The sequence below is a fragment of the Thermobia domestica genome, chromosome 5, assembly GCF_964235325.1.
Source record: "Thermobia domestica chromosome 5, izTheDome1.hap1.1, whole genome shotgun sequence".
NCBI classification, from domain to species: domain Eukaryota; kingdom Metazoa; phylum Arthropoda; class Insecta; order Zygentoma; family Lepismatidae; genus Thermobia; species Thermobia domestica.
The window spans coordinates 164,340,724-164,358,371 of NC_137458.1; the positions used below are offsets into that span (position 1 = coordinate 164,340,724).

General features: G+C 36.6%; 1 protein-coding gene across 4 annotated transcripts in view; it reads left to right on the forward strand.

Annotated features, from left to right (window-relative positions):
* LOC145686237 (uncharacterized) overlaps window positions 1-17,648 on the forward strand; it is a 196,514-nt gene that overhangs the window by 44,593 nt on the left and 134,273 nt on the right. The window contains exon 1 of one of the 4 annotated variants that reach the window (XM_081759328.1): window positions 4,770-4,889. The exons of the other annotated variants lie outside the window; for them this stretch is intronic. The gene's annotated coding sequence lies outside the window, so the exon portion shown is untranslated. Of the gene's footprint in view, window positions 1-4,769; window positions 4,890-17,648 lie in introns of those variants that run through there. 4 annotated transcript variants of the gene reach the window in all.

Below are 17,648 nucleotides of genomic sequence, written 5' to 3' on the forward strand. Positions count from 1 at the left end.
GATTCTAGGATAGATCTCAACCACCGACTATCCTGAAAGGACTTTATCCTGGTTTTCCCAGTCGCAACCGGTGAATATAGATGGTATTTTAAATATCTAGAACCTGGCCGCTATTTCGCTCAAGTCTATCAATTGTGGAAACAGTGTAGAAAAGTCTCCTTCAAGATACCACTTCTCTCTAAAAAAAAAAAAAAAAAAAAAAAAAAAAAAAAAAAAAAAAAGTTTCTAACTTTTTTTTCTGTCTTAACAAGGAGAGCAGAAGACACTTTTTGCGTCTTTCCATTGCAACCACCACAACACGACAAGAGTCACAAGGTTTCGTTTCTTCAGTTACACAGCAAACCTGATTCCATATTTTTCATCCACGGCAAAACGCTGGGATCTCGGATTTCGGATCTGGGTCCGGATCTCGAATCTCGGATCTGGATTCGGATCTCGGATCTGGGTCCGGATCTCGGCTTTCGGATCTGGATCCGGATCTCGAACCTCGGATCTGGATTCGGATCTCGGATCTGGGTTCGAAATTCGGATCTGCATCCGAAATCCGGATCTCAGATCTTGATTCTTATCCAAACTCACATCCCACCCAAATTGTGATAAACTTGAATATCAAAAATTCACCGAAAGTAATTTCACGAAGTCCCGACAGTGAAGAAGAAAACAGAAAATTAAGACGGATAGGGTCTATTGACAAGTCTATTTGTCTCCTTCATTCTACACTAAAGATCAAATGCTTGCCTTATTAAAAAAAATAATCTGATTTGACCCGGATGAGAATTCGATTGTCGAATCTAGGTCCACCCGGCCATCCCTACTTCTCACCCGGCAAACTGCCGCAAACGGCGAAGGCAAATCGCCGCATTAATGTGAAAGAAGAGTTAAGTTTCTGAGGTAATTTTTTTTAATGATCTTTAGTTTGCTAAAACTTCTTTCCTTGCGTTATAGTGAAAATAAATATTTGGCCAGTTTTGCGCCCCCTCAATCCGGCACCCAGGGCACAAGCCACGTTTGCCCCCCTTAGTTACGTCACTGGTTTAGACTCAGGAGTGGGGCGGACTAGGAGAGGTATGACGCTAAAGTTTATCCTGGACGACACCGGTGTAGCTCCAGTTGTGTGAATAAGTGCATTATACTATTGACATGTGGCTTCATTACACGAAAATAACGTCTGGAGCATAGTATGCACATGGTCCCCTAACATGGCGGCATAATTGTGGGCAGTAACGCAACCAGTAAGCGTCAACACACAGCAGGGGCGGATCCAGGGAGGGCGATCGGGGTGATCCCCCCCCTCAGAAGAGGAAGCTTTCTTATTTTATATATATATCCCAAAGTTTGGAGCCTTTAAAAGTAGCAGTTCTAGGCAGTATTAAAAAAAAAAAAAAAAAAAAAACCGCTTAAGCACGCATTTAATTATTTTAAATGGAAAATCCAAATACCAGATTTCATGTTTCTAACATTAAAGAATTCCGTGTATAGACATTTTATTATAACAATTGCAACACCCATTTCTCCCCTTCGACACAAAATTTTGCAAAATCCTTTCTCAGTAGTGCCTTACGTTACAAATCCTAGGTATGCTACAATCCAAACTTCATTTTTCTAGCTTGCCCCGTTCAGCCTACACGTTGATCAGTCAGTCAGGACTTCTTTAATTTAGCTCTAGAGATTTAGAAAGACACACGTCGTATAAAAAAAATTTGCGCTCTTATATGCAAGGAGACACATTGAATCTAAACTTCAACTTTTTCCTACCATTTGGGAGAGACTTTTCTAAATTCGTGCAATTGAATGCGATATTTTAGTATTGTGTACGAAATATCTCAAATTAACCGAATATTGTTGCTGTTATTGTCATCAGTTTCTCCCTTATCTTCTGTCCTTCACATTGGGTTCATTCATTCAAGTGAATAAAACATACCTGTATTGAATGTATCAAATAGCTTTCGCAACGGTTCAAAAGAAACATATAATAAAGTAAAGTTTTCATGTTTTTCATCCCTTTGAGGTCATTTAAACAAACGCAATATTCTTATTTCGTGTTAAAAAAAAGAAAAGAAAAGCATATACCAAATCGTGTGCTCGTGTGATAAATAATTTAGAAGGTTCGCTTTGTTTCCCGAAGACCACCATATTGAATTCTCTCCCACCCTTTCGGAGTGGATTTTAAAAAATGATTATATTGAATCAACCATCCTTATTCTGTGTAGACTATCAAGAACTTTTATGTGTCAAATATTGTTCCTTCAATTCATACAGTTAAGGGGAATTCTCTCTTCGCCGTATGTTTTAGTTTCTCGTCTGCCAATTCTTCACACTGGAATTCTAAAATTTATATTAAGTGAATGTATGGTGTTCGTTTACTGTGCGTTGACAAATGTTGTGCTTATACATTCAACAATTTTTTAAAAAAATCTTGTAATATTGCTTTTTTTTTTACCTCTTCTCCAATTTTATGAAGTGAAATTTGTAAAAAAAGTATGTGAGCGAGCCTGGTGTTCATTTACCGCCTCCCCCCCGTCTTATATGAAATTTTATGCTTTCCCATCCAGTCACTAAAAACAAGCCTGTTCCTTTACTGAGTCCGTCAATTTGTATTAGACCAAGGAAATGATATCACATTTCTGAAGTAGGAAGCCAAAATCAGGTGCGCCATTTAGGGAGGGCAAAGGACCATTACCCCACCCCTGAGTTTCAGGAATATGTGCTTTTTAATAAATCGTATACTCACATACTAGAAAAAAAAAAAAAAACATGGAACTCTTTATGTCGGTGTACAAACTTTCTCCCTTCCTCCAACCCTCCCCCCCAACAAAACCTAAGATGATGCTACTGGCTAAAATGTACCAAATTTCGTGTCTTTATGCTAGGTGGTTGAAACTACATGGAATAGTAATAAAATTATGCGTACAATAAAGTTTTCGCACACCTTTTCCCACCTTTTACGGTATTGGTCAATGCCATGGCACCATAGCGTATTGACACATAGCCAATATCCATTCTAAGTCTTCATTTATGGCATTTGTGAAGGTTTCATTTAAAACATTCGGTTAAGTAGTACGTTTAAATCAGTCGGTTTTGAATCTTTGACGGTTAATCCGATAACCTGTCTATTTACTTACCTACATAGATATTCTGTAAACAATTATTGTACAGTGTGGTGTAGACGAAACGTAAACTCTTTTACGACACACTTACGGATTTCAAAGATACCGACACCTTTTCGAGTTACACGTACTGTATATTTGGAATAAATATTTATGTAATTAGCATTGGGGTTCAAGAACAAAATAATCAGAGTCTTGGTGTGGTAAGTTTTTGTAATAAATATGTTTTCGTTTTGTTCTAAACAGTATCTAAACAGAATTTTTCTTTACCAGATTCGTAACGTAGTGTAGAGATAGGGTTACTAGTCGTCCAATTCTACCTGACATATTGTCTTTTTTAGGCTCTAGAAAGGACCGCGAAGACTTTTAGAAAAATGTGAAAATATCCTCCTTTTTGGGGGGAGGGGAAGGGATTGCTTCAACTTCTAAATTCGTAGAGAAATTTAACACTGGTCATTGTAAAACGTTTGGTTGCATAAATCATATTTTCTCGCTCTGCCGTTAAGGGATTTGTTGAGTAATATAAATATTTTAGTGAAACCTAAAAATGTCCTCTTTTAGTCTAAAATCCTAAATGTCTGTCAGGGCAATCCTCTGTGAAAGCAACGTCTTTTTATTATTAATTTCAAGCACAACATATGTTATCTACTTTGTGACATCAATAAAGAATATTAACATAACGAACAAACGCTACATTAGAGAGTGTTTTATTGTTCCTCGATTTGATTTTAAGAAGGAACACCTTGACAGCCACCATATCTGTTGGCCGCTATCACTTGTGCGCCACGGTCAACAGTCTGCCAATAATATTTGACTTTAGCCCTATAAATGTATAATTTTCTTTGTGTATGGTTTTTATATACGCAGCCTGGACATTAAAATTTGATTTCTAGGCCATATGTATGTAATTGCATACACACCTATAGAACGAACGCAACAAAAGTGCAATATATTGTTTGTACATGGACAAATCATGCGGCGCTGCACGGGAGAGCCGTATGTATGGAATTTCATACACATGGCAGTGAACGTGTTAAAATTTATTTTGGCATTCTATGGAAAATGGGAAAACAGTATATCGAAAATTAATGAGTGAATTTTATACACCGGAGATTACAGCTATGAATTATATTAAATAAAATCCCCATTATTTAAAAATGAAATGAAATCTTTCAGTTTTAGGGCCCACTTTATGCATTTACGCTAAAAGAGACGGTGATGATGCGAAATGAATTGAATGGTGAAATGAATAAAGTGTGAGGAAACGGGAGAACCCAGAGAAAACCCACGCACACTGTGTTTGTCTACCACAAAATTCACTTGGCAAGGACCGAGATCGAACCAGGGACCAGTGGTGAAGACTCTATCACAGAGCCGCCGCGGCCTCCGTAAATGAAAAGGCGAAATATGCGTTTTTCTTCTTCTTTTACTCCCTTAACGTGAAGCAAAGCATGACAGCGTAATATCTGACGGAAGAGTCGTTCTTTCACTCATTTGTGATAAGTGTGAAGTGTATTTGATTGGTATGCATTTGTGTGTATGTTGTAACTTTTTTTTTGTTTGTTTAAATTTTAGTACGATAAACACACTTATCATTAAGTACACGAAACACAGTATTGCATGAATACTTTTTCCTTGTATAACAGTAGTGAAACATTCCTTTTCTACGTATATAATATCATACAATATAACAGTGAATACAGCGGAATATCGCTTTGATTTAAATACGTTTTGGTTCCAGAATCAATGATCAGCGGGAACTATTCATATATCATTTCCAAGGTAAATAAGCGTCCTTTTCTACAATTAAAGTTTTAATTACATATAGTAGAGCATAAACGGTGAAAATATTATAAAATATTAATATGTGTCTTACAGGGTGGATTGATTTAAATCAGTCTGATTTAAATCACGATTTAAATCAAGATTTAAATCACTTGATTTTTTAAATAAAAATCGTTGATTTAAATCGAATTCCGAAATAAAGTAATTTAAAGTAAAAATAAGTAAAATCCAGTTTCTGTTCTGTTATTTCGATTATGGAAGTTAATAATCATAATACAATAAGACTCAAATGCACAAAGGGTCATGCAGAGGATGATTAGGGAAAATCCCGTTTTGAACAGGTAACGGAGCAATCCTGCTTTCTTGTTTTCGTAACATTGGGTTTGGGTTTTGAAATCGTTAACTATTCCGACGGGAAAATCACCATCGACATTTAAGACGAAAATTCTTTTTTATGCGTGTCTGTTTGTTTCTTCCCAGATAATAGGGTGTATTTAGAGGGGTCCTATCCCCTCTCCATTTTTTTAAAATTTTATAACTTTAGGTGAAATTTATGTATTTCATGCCGCAAGCTAGTTCTGAGTTTTTAAAAATAGACCCCTGCCAAATATCAGTAACTTTTGTGAAAAAAAGTGTTATTTTGATAAACATTGCTGTACTTTTCCTTAATGCTTAACGGGATGATCTACCTTTTCTCGGCACAAAAATTTTTATATTGGACCTTATGGGGAGAACATGGTTACCGAATTTCCTTAGTTTCTAAGGAACTAGGTATCTCTAATGGGAAAGAAAAATTTTGCAGCATTCTACAGAAGTTTATTAACGGGTTGAAATACTTAAATTGTATATTTGTCTGCTAGTTTAGCAGAAATAAGTTATTAAAAAATAAATAAATTAGTTTCTTTTTATACAAATTATAATATGTCTAACTTTGGAACCAATTATGGTAGAAAGATCAACTTTTTTTGTTTTATTCCTTGAGAAGAAACGACTCTAATAGTTTTAATCACAACCATATCTGATACGCCAATTAAAAAATAGTATTTTAATATAAGTATTAAAGTCCACCTGTCAAGAAGTTTGACGAGGGTAAGGCATCTGCGCCCACCCTTTTCTTCTGTTTTCGTCCCGAGAGATATGAAGGGACCGTTTTCACAGCAGGTGTCAATGCGAATGTAAACATCCTGTCCTCACGTTCAATAGCCCAAGTTCGGCCACTTTCTCTCTCTCTTTTTTTTCTCTCTCTTCCGAGGAGGTGTTTCTACTCTGTAAGAAAATTATAGATGTGTAGAGAAAATGGTGATCAATTATTTCTGATAGCCAGATGATAGACAAGCATTCTAAAATGCCTTCGAATTCCAAAAATGTATCGACCATAACTTTACCATCTGGTTATTTTCAGGAGGCAAAAGTTATATTATTATTATTATTATTATTATTATTATTATTATTATTATTATTATTATTATTATTATTATTATTATTATTATTATTATTATTATTATTATTATTATTATTATTATTATTATTATTTGGAGTTAGAGTGCAAAGCCGCGAAGATACAAATGGCTCCATTGGCTAAACATACACATAGCTGCCTCCATTCAGAATATCCCTTTGTGCGTTAGAAAACATGCTATAACAATGCGCCCCTCGTAAAAATCTAATTCAACTCTTTTTGACCTCAGTAGCGCTTACTAATGGCGTAAATGCTATAAATCAGGCATTTGCAAGTAGGAACAGGGATTGGCCGAATCACAGAAATCTTACTGTCATCACGGGTTGTAAAAGGTAATATATGACATTTTCACAAGAAATAATTATCGGATAATTTAATAACGGACAATTTAGCGAGCTGTATAAAAGAACTCGGCGTGTGAGATCCGGCCCGCGAACCGACGTTTGTATATCCCTGCGTAAACATTCAACAAAAATATTTCCCCCTGCTTCTTGTTTCAACTCCCTAGGACAGTGATGATTTCAGGGGTGATTCGGGGGGGGGGGAATTCTCCCAAGATCTACGAAATTCACCCTCGGGTGTTTGAGGTCTTCGCAGAAATTTCTGTGGAGCACGCAATTTTTAGTCGCTTTCCCCCCTGTGCGTGGTGCCTCCGGAGGAAATGATCTGAAATTAACACTATAGGATAATTGGAGATTGGCTTACAGTGCTTAGTCTTAGCGAAGTAAGCACGAGAAACCAGAAATATCACAAAAAGCAGAGCTTTTGCTCCGCTTTTCCCCCGTGAAAATGCACGGTTTACACACAATAGAGGTTGGATCTAACAGGGCTATTTAGAGAACGTCTTATAGAGCATTTGGTGTGCAGTGTTGTCTGCGGACAAGGAGGCAAAACCGTGTTTTTCATTAAAAAATGGAGTATTTTAAATTTCCCTCGCCCCCTCAGGAGACGCTTCTTCAATGAGACCGTATCCTGCCTCTTTCTCCCATTCTTTAGGCTCTAGGCCAATTAGAACTGACAGGCATTTGAATAAGTCCATTACTTGGTTGCCTAGTAATTAGCTATCATATTGGCTGCCATATTGGATTTAGACAAATGTTCTCTCATGTTACCATATAAAATATGTCTTGTCGTGATGAAAGCTACCAGAAAAAGTAGGTTTCGTTTAGTCCTGAGGAAGTACGCTACATCCTAGAGTAATGCGTGCATATACGTATTTGTAACTTTGTACAGTTAATCGTTAGACAACAGTGTTTCCAGGTTGTAAGGTTTCTAAGTGACAATAAACAATGCCATATTTAAATTCATCGGCCTCAGAAACCTATAGTTTGACACCAAAATTATCTTTCTAAGTGCCTTGGTTCACGATCTCTCTCTTTATATATATATATATATATATATATATATATATATATATATATATATATATTAGAGAGAGAGAGAGAGATATTTACGTAGGGCGGCGGCCATATTGGAAAATGAGGGCTACCAGGAAAACACCTCAAATTTGAAATATATTCCTAAGACATTATTTTTTTAAAAAAACTTAGGGGACATTTTTTTTTACGGACACCTATATATGGGGGCCAGGACTTTACATTGTCGGAATCCTGTGGGGGCACCCCTCTGCTCCCCTTCCGTTCGCCACTACTGTATGCTATAATATTTGTCCGGAAGGGAAAAAATTTCCAAAATAACAGCGTTTTCTGATATATACTGTTCTTCCCGCGCACTCTAGAATGCATCTTGATGAACTTCCAGAGGTAACGGGGAAAAGAGGATACTTCATACCACATCGTCCAGTCTCTTAGTATGGAACCATTGAGGGAGACAAACTCTATAAAGCTAACAGTATTTGGCAGCTGACAGGTAATCTCAGAAACTAGTCGAGAAGCTGTTTCATTCAGACATCCACCCCCTTCCCCCTCCATTTCACCAACCCCCGCTCTTTCCGCGGCCAAGCTTAGAGTGGGGCGTGACTTACCCTCGTCAAACTTTGACAGGTGGACTTTAATACTTATATTAAAATACTATTTATTAATTGGCGTATCAGATATGGTTGTGATTAAAACTATTAGAGTCGTTTCTTCTCAAGGAATAAAACAAAAAAAGTTGATCTTTCTACCATAATTGGTTCCAAAGTTAGACATATTATAATTTGTATAAAAAGAAACTAATTTATTTATTTTTTAATAATTTATTTCTGCTAAACTAGCAGACAAATATACAATTTAAGTATTTCAACCCGTTAATAAACTTCTGTAGAATGCTGCAAAATTTTTCTTTCCCATTAGAGATACCTAGTTCCTTAGAAACTAAGGAAATTCGGTAACCATGTTCTCCCCATAAGATCCAATATAAAAATTTTTGTGCCGAGAAAAGGTAGATCATCCCGTTAACCTTTTAAATTATATCACCTATTTTTAGGTGATAGGGTAGAACCTTCATTATTCGATTAAAAAAGTACCAATAAGGCTTTTTACTTCATTTTCTTTAAGACTGGAGGCATTTTAGAAGATGTTACATATGTTTTCACGTCTTTCCGCTTCAGATATATGACGGAGACATTTGAAGGGTACCGTTTGAAAATTTGTTTTATTATGAAGAGAATAATGTACAAATCATGATCCTAGGCAAGGTTGGCTGTTTAAACAAAGGTAGTTTAAACCTTGGTTTAAACCAGCTGGGTTAAACCAAAAAACGAAAAATGTTCGTGAAAGTGTAAGTGTTCGTAAAAGCTTGATGTACACACATTTGTGGGTTATCAAGTTTCACTCCCGTGTATTATTTGTATTATACTTAGACCTAAATTCCCCATTCATTACTCGAAGAGATTATACTACAAAAGCAACTTTCTTTTTTTTTAATATATAAGTTTATGAATGTTTCTTTTGTGATTTTTTTTATAGTTTGTTATTATTGTTATGCAATTGCAATCAAAGAAATTCTAAATATTGTTTCGTTTTAATAATGTTTACTATTGATAAAATACATTGAAATGCCGTACTTGGGAAGGGGGGTATACAAACCCCACGAGCGGCATTTATTGAAATCAGAAGTATCTTTTGTAACTATTTATCTATAAATGGGTCAGAGCCAAAGTGGACTCAAATAATTCGTATCTTTATTCACTTTTCTCACATGATATGCAAATTAAGTCGTTGTATTTCTTTAATTTGGACTAATAAAAGTCGTAGTGAACTAACTTGGACTAAATTAGTTCTTCTGTACTTTGCAGTACTTTGAAATTGTCCATATGTAATTCTTTATAATCGTTTCACTTGTGCAACTGATTATCTTTTTTCCTTCTGAAATGACTCTTGACAATTATATTAACAAGTATGTAAACATTAGTACAACAACGTATTTTTTTTTATCAGGAGTGCTTTGTGAGTGAGTCGCCAGACGTATCGCATTTGAGGCCAACTAGTCCCGGTTCCGAGATCAAACGGAGGATAATTTCTCTCGGATGTAAGCCGAGAAGCGGTTTGGATTCCACTTTGGGCTTATGTGACCCCTTCTAGTTGTCAGTTGTTGCATAATAATGCCAAGGCGAAAAAAAACTTGTTTCTGTCCATATGTGGTATGAGTACGTAGAGCAAATTATTTAAACCAAAAAAACCGGGTTTAAACCAAAAAACTTTTTTTTTTATTTTTAAATAAAAATATTGTTTTTTTGCCAACTCTGATCCTAGGGTAAATAGGGATGTCTGAGGAAATTGTTATATTACATCCGGGTCATCTGAGGCATTGTGGGAATGTTCTTAGCTCATTGTTAAATAGTTTCCTCACCCTTACTACTCAAGATAGAAGCTTCAAATTTTGTACACACATTTAGTACACCCCTTAGTATTTCCCAGTTGATTTTGAGATCTGTGCATTAACACAGGGGAATCCAAAATTTAAAAAAAAAGTTAAAAAAATGCCTATTACTCTCAAAATTTCCCGCTTCATGGACATGATAGAGAAATGTGAATGTTACCGTTTCAAAAGCTGTTCTATTCTAGAGTGATGTATGTACCATGATTCTGGGATAAATAGGGATGATGCTGTAGCTGCGTGACTGAAAGTCTATAATTTACCTTTAAAAAGAGCCATAATTTAAAAGGGTTAAGAAACATTGTTTGGGATTGATATAGGTTAACGATTGGGGATAATTCAAAATTCAACCCCAATACTTTCACTTAAATTGCATAATTAGCATTTAATACTAATTCCTAATGCTTTTTCTTCAGTTCGCGACTTGTATTATACGAGGAGAAAGATTTGATTTAAATAAAAAAAATCGATTTAAATAAAAAAAATCAACAAAAATGATTTTTTTAAAAAGAATCATAATTTTTTTCATGTAATAGTACAATTCACTGTTTAATTTTGTTGTCTTTTTTACTCCAGTGTCACGATTACTCTCGATATAATCAAGAAAAGACGTACTGAAATCAGGGGCGGATCCAGAGGGGGCGATCGCCCCCCCCAGAAGATGGAACTTTCTTATTTTATATATATAAATAAAACCAATCCCAAAGTTTGGAGCCCCTAAAAGTAGCAGTATGAATACCCACCGCCCCCCTAGAAGACGGTCCTGGATCCGCCCCTGACCGAAATGTCTCAGAATGAATCAGTTCTATGAACGAATTTATTAATCAAATGAAACTCTTCTACATCTAATATAGTTTTCAGTTCAAGAATATTTTGAGTTTTTCATTGATCTACTACCAGTTAATGCATTACGTAGTCTCTCCTGAAACATGTGAGGTCATGAATTTAGTGTTCTCAACGGGTCGGGTTGAAGACCGACCCGTGACCCGACCCGATGACCCGACCTGACCCGTGATCCGATCCGATTAACCTGACCCGGCAACACGACCCGAGCTGACCCGACTGACCCGACCCGAATAACCCGACCCTAGCTGACCCGACTGACCCGACCCGAGTAGCCTGATCCGACAACCCGACCCGAGCTGACTCGACCCGACCCGTTTGAGAGCACTATGGTCACGACAATGGGTGAACGCCAAAATGCACTCCCATTGGGAATTAAACCCGGACCACGTGTACCGAAGTCTTACACGTTAACCACTAGCTAGATCAAGCGGGGGATTTGTATATGCATCTTAATGAATATTTGGCACTTTTGAGGTTTGGTTATTTCTTTTAATAACTGATACCACCAATGTCTGACGTGGGAGAAATTTATTTTTTTCTTGCTTTAGTTCTATGTGACGAAATTTTTATTCAAGATCAGTGTTCTCACCTGCTCGGACGGCAGGGGGTCTTCTCGGAAGACAGTAGCAAGAGTCTCTTGGAGGAGACAAAAGGACATCGTTTAACTACAATGATAAGGGTTGAGGAAACGGGAGAACACCTGTGATTTTTTCCAACCCTTCAAATTTCTTTCCAAAATAGGTTCCTATGATTCCGGGAGCCGCGCCACTTTGATTTTTCTTTCTCGGTAATTAAAACGTATTTTATAGTATATATAGTTGCAAGTAAGAAGATACATAATATGAATTTTGTAATTTAAACTTTAAAAATACAGTATGATAATTAATTATAAAGTACTAATTTTATTTCATCACTTTCAGCCCAACAAATGAAATTCCAACAATTCGCACCCTGGGTCTTGGTCATCAATTGCGTCTTATTCTTTGTCTTGCACAGCCAAGTCTTGGTCCTGCATTTCGTAGTCTTGGTGGTCTTTCATTCTATACATGAGCCAAGAATGCTCGCCTCATCGGTACAAATGAAGACCAAGTGTGATTTTGATTATGGTCTTTCATACTATACGGAAAGCTAGAAAATGCGCTCATCGCTACTTGGTGATCACCAAAACAAGGCCAAGAGCAAGATTACTATGCACTTCGTCTTGCATATCCAATCTTTATCTTATTCTTGTATCGATGTTCTTGGGCTTGGTGAAATAAAATGAAATATTCAGTTTAAGGTCCTTCGATTCTGCACTTAGGCTAAGGGATATGGTGATCATGAGAAATGAATGCAATGACGGAATGAAGAAAGTGGGAGGAAACAGGAGAACCCCGAGAAAACCCACTACACGGCGTTTCTGCACCACAAATCCCACTTAGCACAAGCTGGGATCGAACCATGGACACCATGCACCAGAGATGAATTCTCTACCACTGAGCTACCGCGGCCCTGCTTGGGCCTGGTCGTCCATATCCAATCTTTCTTTTGGCCTTGCTTAAACAACTTCTAGTTTTGTTCTAAATCCAGACTCCATATTGGCGTAGATATTAATATCACAGTCGATTGGTAAAATCAATCTTCCACATTTAAAAATTAAAGTACACACAAGTACAAAAATAAGCATTTACCATAAAAACACTAGCTGCAAGTGTTCAAAATAGATTTATGGCTTCTATAAAATCAATTGAAAATTGCTATTTTTAATTAGGCAGCTAGTGAAAAACAGCAGCTTTCGACTCCAGCCGAGTTAAACCTCAACCTAAACTCAGTTGACCACAGTGAACTGACCCGATTGACCCGACAACCTGACCCAAGCTGACCTGATTGACCCGACCCGATAACCCGACCTGAGCTGACCCAATTGACCCCACCGACAACCCGACCCGAGCTGACCCGATTGACCCGACAACCCGACCCGAGATGACCCGACTGACCCGACCCGACCCGATCCGTTTGAGAGCACTAGTCATGATATTACATTAGATTTCTTATCGTCTTTGTTTAAGATACAAAGGAAATCAGCTACTTCCATGCTGTGATCAGCACAGGGGATCAAGGTATTGAGGATAAATCCATTAAGAAAATTATGTAGTCTGATTTGTCTTTCCTCTTCTATTGGCTTCGTTTTACTTGCCTAGATCATAGAGAAATTTCCAAATGTTTATTCAAGAGATATATACTCACCAATTCATATAGTTACTTCAGTCTTGTAGGATTTTCCCACTAGTTGTCACTGGAGTGGATAACATTAGTAACCGGTGAGCCTTAATATATAAATGCTACTGGAAAAGATTTTGCAATCAATATGGGAAAAGACAAACCAATTTTTCCACTCTGAGCTTCCTACCTCAGAAACTGCTGTTCGGAATAGGTCAACAGCTCCTTCAGGCGATACAAATCGTTCAACACGCATCTTATTTTTCATATATGGGAACAAAAAGAAGTCATTAGGTGATACATCAGGTGAGAACGAACAATGAGTCATTAATTCGACATTTGTACTGGAAAAAATCAATGTGTACTGACTGGGAACTGGCGTTCTCGTGATGCGGCGATTTGGGTTGCAATTCATTGATGAGTTCTGACATACAAATTATTGTATACCATTCAGCATTTACAGTCCTTCGGTCTTCTAAAGCTATAGTTGCCACATGGTATTACCGAAGAAAGAAGCAATCGTTACTTTGCAGCACTCCTCGAACGAACACCCTCTGTTGTTTTCAACTCACTTTGAAACATCCGAACAGGGATTACTATTAAGTTTTGGATCCATATGGATAGATCCAAGTTTCGCCGCCTTTAACGATGTAGTATACCAAATTTGACGTACCTCAGTTGAATGTTTTCATCATTTCGTTACACCAATTAACATGAGCCTGTTTTTGAGCTTCAGTCAAGTTGTGTGGAATCCAACGCCTTGAAAGTTTCCTTACGTTTAGGTGACCATGGAAAATCGAATATATAGCATTCATGTCAATATTTAAGGATACCTAAATCTTACAGTAGGCCCTATGTGACATGCTGATTTCTCCCATTAAAAAAATAAATGAAAGAAAATGCAAAAATGAGGTTTATTCCTTCTCTTTGTTTTGGGGTTGGATGATAAGGGAGGAAGGTAGGGCTTCTTTTCTTCTTCTTCTTAATTGCTCCTCCCACTTCTCTTCTTCTCTTGTAGAGAGAGGGAGAGAAACGAGTAGAAAGAAAAGAAAGAAAGAGATCACGTTAGAAAAAGGCAAAAGGAAAGAAAAAGGACAAAGAGATATAGAGAGAAATAGGGGAGAGAAAAGGCAGGAATGCAGGTGGGGTTGCAGAGGGTGGCTAGAAAGAAAGAAAAGCAAAAGATCCACACAAAAGAAGACAAAAATAAAAAGAGGAAGAAAGGAATGTGGAAAGAAAGAAGCTGCCCACACTCCTTCCCTCTTAGGACTCTGCCACGTCTCATTTTCTTTATTCCCTTTCTCCTCCTTTTTTAGTGAAAAGAAGAAAGAAAAAAGCTTTGAGAGTCCCATTGAAGAAGGAAAAGGGAAGAATGAAAGGGAGGGAAAGTAATAGAGAGAAAGGTGTGAAAAAAGGGACAGACAAGAGAGAGAAGATAACTTCTTTTCTTTTCTTCTTCTTCTTCTTATTACTTTTTTATTTCAGTCACTCTCCTTTACTCTCGGAATACACACTTCCTTTCACATTTTCATATCTGTTCTTCTTGTTCTTCTTTACTGCTTAATTGTAACTTTTCTTTCTTACTCCCCGATCCCAGGTTGCTTCACCTTTCTCCCGTCCCTATCTCCCTTTCCATGGGGGAGAGAGGAGGTGGATGAAGAGAGGACAAGAGAAAAAATGGGAAGAGAAGAGAATGCTATCTCACTTTTATCGTTCCTTGCCCTTTTGAAGAAAAAGAAAGGAAAATTCAAAAAGTAAAGAAAAGAAGGCAAAGAAAAGAGGTAACAAGAAGAAGAGTTGGAATATATGTAGAGAGAGAAGAGAGAGAGAGATGATCAGTTCTCTTCTTCCACATCATCTTCTCTTTCTTTTCCTTGTGGTATATACCTGTTTCTTTCCCTTTTAAAAGAAAAATGAGAGAGCCAGGATAATTTCTCTCTCTCTCTCTCTCTCTCTCTCTTTTACTAATTAAAATAAGAAAGAAAAAAGCAAACAAACCTGGCTTGCTGGGTATTTTGAAGAAGGGGTAGAACATAAAGAAAGGCAGAGAGAGAGAGAGAGGAAATAAGAGAAGATGGGAATAAACGAAAAGAAAGAAGCCCAAGAAAGGAAGAGAAATCTGCAAAGGAAGAGAAGAAATCAGTTGGGTAAATGCCTACACTACCTCTCTTTCTTTGCCTGAGAAAGAAAAAAAAGAAGGAAAGAAAAGCAAGGTTAACCTTCTTTCTTTCCGCTTCTATGATAAAAAAGAAAAAGGTATCCTCATCTCTCTCTCTTATATACAGGGTGTTCATTTATTATGTAGCCAAAATCCACTGGTGAAATCCTCAGACCTAAACAATTAAAGAAGTCCATATGAACACAATGCGAAAAACGCGTTGTTTTACTTACGAGATGCCGAAATCGAAAAAATTGTAACTTTGAGGCTGCCTAGCTCGAAAACTGTGAGATATCAAATGCAGTTAAAGAACTATTAGACAAACTAGTACACTCTATCTCAATACCTATGTTTCAGACTTGGGTTGTACAAGCATACATATTTTAGAGAGAGGTGGAAGAGCGGAACCTATACCGTAGCTCCCTCTGTAAAATCCGTTACACTACGTCTCAACTCTGAAACATGGTTATTTAGAAGGACAGTGTACTAGTTTCTTTATTTCACTAACCGCCTTTGATATCTCTAATAGTTTTCGAGCTAGGCAACCTCAAAATTACAATTTTCTTGATTTCGACATCTCGTAACTTTTGAAACAATGCGATTTCGCCATATGTTCATATGGACTTTTTTTATTGTTTAGGTTTGAGGATTTCACCAGTGGATTTTGGCTACATAATAAATGAACACCTTGTATATGTAAGCCGAGAGAGAAAGAAGTCTTTAAAGAAAATTTTAGAAGAGAAGAAAAGAAATTCATGGAGGTGGGTGTACCCTTAATAGAAGAAAAACCGTTTTTAATAAATATTTTGTTCCATATTCTTTTTTCCGTCTCTATCGTTTTTTTCTTCTAAAGATTCATTTTTTTCTACAAATCCTTGCTTCTGTTAAATAAGAAAATTCCTTTACGGAGAAAGAAGAGAAATGGACACTCTTTCCCTTTCTGGGAAGGGAAAGTAGGGCTGTTTCTTTTTCTTCTTGCCTTTTTCTTTTAGAAGAAGAAGTATTTTCCCTTCGTAAAAAGAAGAAAAAGAAAAGAAAATTTTTTCTTTTCTTTGTTTCTCTTTTTTAGGGGCGTATTCTGGTTGTCCAACTTTGCACAAAGGAAACTTTCTCTTTCGTTCGCTAAGAAGATAAAAGAGAGAAAATGTGGTACCTCTTCTTTTCTTCAGTACTCTCAGCATTTCCCCTCCTGTCTTTTCGTATTATTTACTCCCTTATTTCCTTTTGAAGACAAGAAAAAGAAAGAAAAAGTTAGGAAGATAAAAGTAAGAAAGGAGAAATTATTTAAAATCCAACTTTAAAAAGAGAAGTTTTAGAAGAAAAGAAAAGAGTTCGAAAAGAAACTTTTTCTAACCTTTCATTTCCTTTCCATCTTTCAATTGTTTTCTCTTCTTCAGGAAGAAAGAGAGAGAGTCATATGTAAAGAAGAAATTTTCTTTCTTTCTTTAATTTTTTCACTTTTAGGTGGTGAGAAAGTGTTTTTTTTCTTTTTTAGAAGGGAAGTGAAGAGTGTGTTAGGAGAACTTTACCCAGCTTTTGTCAGTCTGGTTGGAGCCAATCCGAGAGTGGAAAGAGACACAAATTCTTTCTTTCCTTGAAATTTTTCCCATCTTTTCTTTCTTTCTTCTCACATTCCTCTTGTTTTACTTCTTTCCTTTGTTCGTAGAAGAGGAAGAGGAAGAAGAAATAGAGAGGAAACCCTCTTTCTTGTTTGATTCTTCTATCTTTCTCTCCCTTGCCCTCCTCTCCTCATTCTTCTGTCTCCTTTTCTTTTCTTTTCTCCTCGTTACCCATGCCGATGGGAAATGATATTTCTCTCTTTCTCTCTTATTTGGGAAAAGCTTTTCCTTTCTATCTGTTTCTTTTTCTAATGATTTCCTTCCTTCATTCTTCTTACAATAAAAATTATACTTCTTTTAAAAGTGTAAAAACGAGAAGAATAAAAAAGAAAAAGGAAAGAAATAAACTTTTTATTCTTTCTCTCTCTCTCTCTCTAAACGGACAGGAAGTCTTCTTTTTCTTATTCTTCTTGTAATTATATATCCTCGTTCTATAGGAAAGAAATAATATTGCAACTTCCTCCTTCTCTTTTTCTTTCAAAAATGAAAATAAAACGAAAAAAAGAAAAGAAAATTTCCTTTCTTTCTTTCTTTCTTTGAAGTAAGTATATGAAAGAAGGAAGTGGAAGATGAGAGACAGAAAGAGGGAGAAAAAGGAAGAGAGAATTGTTGACAAAGGAAAGAGAAAGAAGAAAGATGTAAATTGACACGTTTAT